We start from the raw sequence: 9,096 nt of genomic DNA on the forward strand, positions 1-9,096 counted from the left end.
TTCTGGACAGGTGTTTCCATAGTGCAATTTAAACTACAAAAATGGCTCATAATTGCCAACACCTAATTTAACATTCTGAAGCTAATCATAAAACAACCTCCCCTTTCACAGGAAAGACAAAGTCTCAGCTGGGCTTTAAATCCTGATTATATGACAAGGTTCCAATTGAAATTTTAGCTATCAACCAAGTGACCTTCAATGACCACAAGCAGGGAAGCTTGGTAACTAATCTAAACACATCTCTAGGCAAAACCCCCACCTCAGCGTTAGTTTCCAGACTCTTGCATTATTCACTTCATGAAAACAGAATATGAAAAGCAAATGATTGTGGCAACCTTCAACCCTCAATTCTTGAAAGGCCAACAGCAAGCTGTGAAAATATTCCCATAACCCTACTTCCTGTGTGGGAGCTTAGACCACTGATAAAATGTTTATATTGTCAGCCCACGTGTAGCAGTCAGTAATTCCTTCTGCTTTTAAGAAAGTGTTATTTGAAAAAAAAAAATCTTGCTCATATGAAAATAAAAGAAATCCTGCATTCATAGCTACTTGCAGATCATAAAGTCATGCTAATTTTTTACTTCCCATAATCCTTTTCAGCAACTTTCAATTCAAGAGCAGCTTAACTATTAATCATTTTATGTAAAGTTTTCCTTCTCTTCATAACAAAGTTCTCCCATAATAAAATGTTATCTTTATAAGACTTTTTTTCCAACCACATTAAAAAAACAAAATCCTGGCATAGTGGCCTATGATGCTGCTGGACAAGAAATATTTCACTCCTATCTTTAAGTAAGATTGGTAAGCCCATTGGCTCTTAATTGTTAAACCATAAATTTCTTGAAGGTGATCCATATTTTAAACCAAGTTTGTATTCTCCACAGTGACCAGTGGACTGCTTTGAACAAAGCTAGCACCTATTAAACATTTGTTGAATGAATACTGGGCTTTACTAAAATAATGAATGAACAAATTGATTTTCTCTATGGCTACAGTGATTATGTCCCTGAGGTTTTTTTCTCCCTGATTTATATTTGCCAAAGGCATATGATTAAATCACACTTAATTATGCATTTAACAAGGTGTCTATTCTTAAATTGAGCTCAATTTTGAATTCAGTTGCTTCTATATTGAACTCAATAGCATTTTGTAAAACAGAACAGGAAATACCTCAAAAAATCTGTATAAAGTAAAGCAGTACATCTGTAAGTTTTATTTGGGTACATTCAACTTTTTCTAATACAGATTTCGGCTGACTCATGAAAAAAGACTTATACAATAGTTTTATTAGAAGAAAGAAGGTTAAGAATAAAAGAAGACACAGATATGCCAACCACAAAGGCCAACACAGTGGGTATGATCATACATAAAAGTTGTCTGTATGTTTCTTGGCAGCCAAGCCAAAAAGAAAAGAGAGAGAGAGGAAGAAGAAGAAGGAGAAGGAGAAGGAGAAGAAGAAGAAGAAGAAACCCGATGGGTTACATAACTCACTAATAGAAAAGAAGAAAATTTACTACTTTCTCAAAGAAGGCATATTTTTTTCTTGGTACTAAACTCAGAGCAAGTTCTCATGTGGGTCTTAGGTAGGGAACATTGAGTAATTTAATGGACAATGTCCTTATACCAATTTCACAGCAAATGCAGAAATGGGCCTCATGTGGCTCTTTCTTGTAAAGGCCTTCAATAAAAGTCAAAGGCATAATATTAAAACATCAGGGAGGAAGACAGTTCTGGAAGGGACATAGCAAATGAGGTGCCAGTGTGTATTCAATCCTGATCCAAAGGTAGAACTTAGAATGCTGGCAGTTGTAAAATACTTAAACTGGTTCTTGGCTGAACTTTCATATTTGTTAGGAGCTGGAAGCAGCAGATTCTTCCAGATAATCCTCAAGTGAGGGTTTTGAGGTTTTGATGTTTATGGTTAAGAATAGGCTAGTTAAGATTTAGAATCTATACGAGGAAATGAAAGGTCAATATATAATAAAAAATTCAAAACCTGAACCAGTGTTGTGGTCTGAATCTCCTCACTCCACAAGATGGTGGAATATGAAGGGGTTACTCCATATGACAAACTTCTTAGGCTTTTTCATCATTCTAATGGCAGGGTCAAGTTAAACTGTTTTCACTAGGATTTGGGATCAATTCCCAAAGATTTGTTCCATAAGTCAACAATCTCTTTAAAATCTCAACTTGAGATTTTGAAATGCATACACATTATTATTCCATAAAATACCTGTATTTGTTTTAATATGAAAATAAGACAGCATCAAATGCTGATGAAGATGTGGAGCAACAGGACTTTTGTTCATGGCTGGTGGGAACATAAAATGGTACAACGATTTTGGAAGACAGTTTGGAATTTACTAATATAATTAAACATATTTTTACCATGTAAACTAGCAATCACACTTCTTGATATTTACCCCAAAGGAGTTGAAAGTTGTGTCCACACAGAAAGTTCCACATGGATATTTACAGCAGCTTTATTCATAATTGCCAAAACTTGGAAACATCCAAGATGTCCTTCAGTAGGTGAAAAGGTAAATGAGCCATGGTACATCCAGACAATGGAATGTGATTTGGCATTAAAAACAAATGAGCAATCAAACCATGAAAAGACATGGAGGAATCCTAAATGCATATTACTATGAGAAAGAAGCCAAGGACTGTGTACTGTATGATTCCAACTATATGATTATTCTGGAAAAAAAAACAACAACAACTATGGAAATAGTAATAAAATTAGTGATTGCTAAGGATTGAGGAGAGAGAGGGATGATTAGGATTTTTAGGGTACTAAAACTGCTCTTTATGGTACTGTAATAGTGGATACATTTGCCCAAACTCGTAGAATGTGCAACACCAAGAGTGAACCCTAATATTAACTATGGACTTTGGGTGATAATGATGGGTTTATTTATTTATTTATTTATTTATTTTTAAAGCTTTTATTAATTTATTTTAGAGAGAGAGAATTTGTGGTAGTGCGGGGGACCCTCCCTCACAGGGAGAGGGAGAGAATCTCAAGCTGACTGCCTGCAGAGCACAGACCCTGACATGGGGCTCGATCCCACAACCCTGAGACCATGACCTGAGCCTAAATCAAGAGTCAGATGTTCAATTGACTGAGCCCCCCAGGTGCCCTGAGAATGATGTGTTTAAACGTAGATTCATCAGCTGTGACAAATGTACCACCTTGGTGGGGGATGTTGATAATAGGGGAGGCTATGTTTGTGTGAAGGCCAGGGATATATGGGAAATTTCTGTACTTTCCATTCGAATTTGCTGTGAACCTAAAGCTGTTCTAAAAAATAAAGTATATTTTAGGAACTGTGTTAAATAAACTATAAGAAGATAAGCCTTGTTTATAGACTAGCTTCGAGCACTGCCTGGCCCACTTCTCCAAAGGTAAACCTAATCCAGTTTGAGTAGCACAGCCAGAGACCAACAGGTAAAATTGTAGCCTGAAAAATTGTCAATGTATGCTTCCACCCACCCACTCCAGTCCTAAGTGAAACTGGTTAGTGTTCTTGTAGAGAGCTGAATTCTGAGTGTCATGGTCTCCCAGAGTGTTTGCCGGAAATATCAGTAGAGAATAACTTAAACAGTTGACCTTCTATGGGGACTTGAATGAGTCCCACAGCTCGACTGTCCACGAAGAGAAGGAGCTTCCCTTTTTTCAGATACGATACTGAGTCCCTCTTCCCGATAATAGGTGAGTCACTCAGAGTTTCGCCTTTTGGGGTCAAAATATAGAAGAACTTATGTGGTGAATTCTGCCATTTAAAACTAATAAAACGATAACAAACACTTATATAGCTCTGGGAATGTGTAGGTTTTATATGCATTAACTCATTTCATCCTCATGGTCACCTATGATGTGGGTACTCTCCATTTCACAAAGGTAGAATTTAAGGTCCAGAAAATAAATAAATCGCTGATGGTCACACAGCTAGTAAGTGGATGAGCGGGGATCTGAACCAGTCAGCTTGATTTCAGAGTCTTTCTTTTAATGTGTATGCTAAGCTGATTTGAGATTATTCTATTGAAAATCTTTTGGTTCTATAATCTTGAGTTACTTCAAGCCTCCATGTGGCCTAGAACTATCTCTGTAAATGTATCTGGGCCAAAGCCGGCTCAGGATCAGACTGTGGAGATGTGGCCATTCTTGATCTCCTTCAGCACTCTATTTTACTCTCTCCATTACAGTGCCTTTCTCCAGAGTTCACGGATTTTTTTTTCCCCCACGACAGTTTTACCTCAGGCATATGGCATCATGTCCTCTGAGACATGTCATGATACTTTGTTCCTTTTACTCCTACTTCTAACCATCTCAATCACTCAGGGCTTTCCAATATATATTCTGAGAGGAAATCTTGGATGAGCTCCTTTTTTACCTCAGGTCACGCCACAGTTTCTAGCCAGCCTAGTGGCCAATGCCCTGACCTGGTCTTGTCAGCAGTGGCTGGGAGAACTGTCAGTTAATGTATGAAAAGCAGGACTATTCAAGGAGCAGTGATGCAGGCGAGGTGTTTCTCTCTAAGGGTAATGTGTGTGACAGGCTTTCTCAGACTTGGCATGTCCACTACAGAGTTGAAGTAGATGTTCTAACATTCTTTTGCAATTCCTTGAAGAGCTTGGTTTGTCCCATTACCGCATGTCCTTTCTTTATCAAATATATCTTGGCAAGTCACTATTAACTCATTTGTATGAGAGGAGACACTGCTTCAATGGGCATCTTCAGAGGCTTGTCCGGGCCCCGAAAGTTCTTAATCCCTAAGAGTTGCAATGAATGAACACTTGGAAGCATTTTCAACTGTTTAGAATGCTAGCATTAGTCAATATAAGTTTTCATGCTGGCTTACTCTTTATATACTCAGTTTCTAATTTACAAAGAAAGAAAAAACCCACTCTTTGTTGTGTGAATTTTCCCATTTTCCAGGCAGCTATAATTTTGCATTCTTCCTCTCTGGTGATATTCTGAGTTCACAAGGACCATCCCTACACTATTATCGCAGATGGTCTTCGTTTCTGTTCTGTGTCACACCATCACCGTCCCCCCTTCCTCCCTCCTCTGTCATCTCTACTGGTTTCAAACGCCTGCTGTCTTGCTAGGGTTTTGGCATTTAAGTGTTTCACATCCACGGAGGTATGTGCTAATTTTGTATAGAAATAACATTGAATTTGCAGACAGATCAGTCATAAGAATGAGATGAGTGTTTTTGTCTAATACCTATTAGAAATATCTTCCATGCTTTGGAAGCAATAGCTTTTCACAGTTGCTTTGCTTTTGTTTGCGCTGATGGAATTTTACTTTCAAGCAGTGGGAAAAAAAAAAAAAAGATTAAATGTGCCTGCTTAAATCTGAAACTTTTTTTCAGAGATGATATACAATTATACTGTTTTTTTTTAAACCAAAACCTCATGTTAAGAGGATTATCATATATATATATATATATATATATATATATATATATATATATATATATATAAGTCTTGTTGATAAAAATTCTGGAAGCTACATACTTGGGAGGCAACTACTCCTTCTTTCATGGGAAGAACAATGTATAAACTGATGTGAGATTTCCAGTAAAAACAAGGGTTATCTTGTTGATATATTGGGTGTAAAAGACTATATGGAATACTATATTTCTTAAGGAAAGGTACTTATTTCCTTGCAAAGTTTCTTTAAAAGTGTTCTCTGTTTTGTCACTTGAGACAACTTTTTATTATACTAAACATTTTAAGTTATGCAATTTTGAAACAGCAAACTGTAAGAACAATAACCAAAATGATGTCGTGTGATACTTATTCAGTGAGCTGGTTATCTTGTATTGCTGCCTTGCTGGAACATTTACAAACTATTCTTTTACTCTCAAGACTTCAATGGCCATAGTGTTTTATAATGAATCTTTGACATGCATTTAAAATATATTTATATTACATATTTATTTAAACAAATTACTTACATAACTATATATACAATTTTATATAACTATATTATAACCAAATATACATCTTTCCTCTTTTTTGTGATGTGGAATATTTTTTGTTGTTTTGTTTGTATGTTTGTATCTTAGTACTTACTAGCTTGTATAACTTAATCATTATTTGCCAAAATATTGCAATTTCAAGGGCATTACTGATATTTCATGTGGTCAAGGAAATATTATATTTAAAATTAAAATCACTTCAGAAATTCTATCATATATAATGCATTTTAGCAGTGAATTAAAAATTAAGAGTTTAAAAAACACATTCCTTTTGAAATGGGATGCTGTAAGTGAAATCACACACATCACAGCTCTAGTTTATAAGAGGGTGCCCTCATTTTAATTATTTTGAGAATATGAATTAAACCATTATAGGTGATCTTTTAAAAAGTGGGCCTAGGAAAGATGGAAAACATTTCTATAGCCTTAGAGAAAAGGGATGTGGTCATTTGGAAACACCCCCATTAAAGACTTAATCCTAGTCACAATACGGAAAAGGCAATTGCACCGACCTTTCCAGAAGAAATACAGAGGCTGTGAGGTCAGAAAGGAGCAGAGAAAGAGGTTTAAAAAGCAAGGCACATCTGGGATTGTTAAGAACAATCAGAAGCTATAACATAAAGAAGACACACGGTGAATGTGCCTCAGTCCGCTCCACAGCCATCTGGTTCAACGGACTTTAAATATTGAGCAAGCATTGTTTCAAAGATTTCTTTTTTCTCTTTCTGACCTCAGCTACTAGAAAACTACAGTTTATACAAAGTCAACCTTTTTGCGGAATCCCCATTAATTCAGGAGTAGTATATTTTTTAAAATTGTCCAGCCTGTGATATTCTTAACTTCCTACTTACTGGATTCTCAATGCCCAAGACATTATATAGTTCCCTAAAGTTACATATAGATTGTTATCCTACTGTTTACTTAACTGAGAAAATTTAGTGATTTTTCCATAAACAAGCAGTAGGCATTTCAACCCCTGAGCAAATGGTTAAAACAAATACACACCTGAGGAGTTTTGGTTGGTTTTTTTTTTTTTAATATTCAGGATGAAAACTGAAGTATGTTCTTTTTTTTACATCTGTGAAGAAAAATTGTCCATTTTCCTTGGGAAGAAATGCAAATTCTTCTTTTAGTAAAAGTAATATGAATCAAACATATGAGAGTACCTGTTTAAAAATAATTAATAGACTTATTTCTAGTGTAGTTTTAGATTTATAGAATAATTGAGCAGATAATATAAATAATTTGATACACCCTTCTGACCCCTCACAGTTTTCCCTATTCTTAATATCTTGCTTGCATTAATGTAGTTTACCTGTTACAGTTAATGAATGACTATTGATGCTTTATTATTAACTATGTATTATTTATGTTAAGAGTCACACTTTGTGTTGTACGGGTTCTATGGTTCTAACAAGTACATAATAACATGTACCCACCATTACAATTTATACAGAATAATTTCACCACCCTAAAAATTCCCTGCGTTTCACCTGTTCATCCCCTTTCTCCATCCCCTTGAACCACTGACCTTTTGCTGTCTCTATAGTTTTAACTTTTCCAGAATATCATATAGTTGATATCACAGTTGTAGTCTTTTCAGACAGGGTTCTTTCACTTAGCAATATGCATGTAAGGCTACTTCACGTCTTCGTGGTTGAATAGCTCATTTCTTTTTATCACTGAATAATTCTTTAAATATGCAAAATTTCTGAGACCAAATATAGCACTGAAAAGTAAGGGTACTTAAATATGTATCTTTAAGGAAAATTGAGTATCAAAAAGTTGTTTATTTCAGATGCACAAGTAATTTTCAAAGATCACTAGATTCAACAAAATTTTTTGTCTCAAAATGTATTAGCCTCATTTAGATTTTCCCGTACCACTAACATGCTTCTAGGTCATACTCAATTCCTTTCTTACCCGTCTATAATACTTGGACCATCTGGTAGTGTTGTTCCAAAAGCTGGTATACCCCATTAATCAGAAGGATTGGCCGGTAACCAATATTCCATGTATCCCCAAAGCCATGGGAATGGGTCTGCCTCTTCTCTGTCCTTCCATTTGCTTCCTTTCCTCCCCTTCACACCACTGACTTAGATATTAATACTCTAATTTATCAGAGAATTTTTTTAGGGGATTGGGGATGAATAACCATGGAGCAGCAGGACATTTCTCTATGGCTGTTTTCCCTGCGTCTCATCTGTGGTTGATGATTAGTTGTTTCTAGAGTTCTCCACAAATATAAATTTCCACTGAAGTGAAAAACACAGGAAACTAAACAAACAAAAGGAATTAGAAAAACTGAATCTTTCACTGGATCTGATGTCTCCTATTTATATGTACTCAAGCACGATTACTTAAACAAGCATTTTTATGGCCAGTGTACTTATCATAAAAATTCTCTGACTTGTAATAAAAAAAATGTTTTAAAAGTAATCTGTTTTTCACGTGCTTATGATCTAAACTACATACAGTAGTAGTTTTTGTTTTCATTAATAAAAACCAGGTCATTATACAAGTGTTTCTTGAACATATGTTTGAGAAAGCCATTGGAATGATCTAGGCAGGACTGCTTTGTAACCACAAAAGACTGGAATAAATTTAGTATACTAGAAAATATAATTGAATAGTGTACTTAAAAGTTCATCTTTCTTCTAAATAACTTGCTTAAACAGAAAGACATCTTGTAAAATGGCTTAGATCCAGTATTTTTGGTCTGCTTCCTTTTTCTAGGAACCATATTGATTGCAGTTTTAGAAATAAAGCTATTTAAACAAAATCAATTAAAACAATATTAAGAAGGGCATGCACATATTTATAAAAATCAAATGATCTGTTAATTAAAAAGCACAACCCATTAGTAACATTGAAGCTTGAAATTTCCATGGTAACGGTTAAAAAAAATTAACAGCACACATTTTATTTACTTTGCAAAAGAGATAGACCCAGTAAAACAGGCTGATGACCTAAAACAGGGTGGATTTATAGTCGTATGTTTGAGCTAGTAAATTGAGAAGTGACAGCAAGATTGGCAGGGAAAGTAGACTGGAAGTCACAGCATGTCCATGTAATAGTCATGGCTACTACTGGCAAAATACAA

The sequence above is a fragment of the Zalophus californianus genome, chromosome 1 (genome assembly GCF_009762305.2).
Source record: "Zalophus californianus isolate mZalCal1 chromosome 1, mZalCal1.pri.v2, whole genome shotgun sequence".
NCBI classification, from domain to species: Eukaryota; Metazoa; Chordata; class Mammalia; order Carnivora; family Otariidae; genus Zalophus; species Zalophus californianus.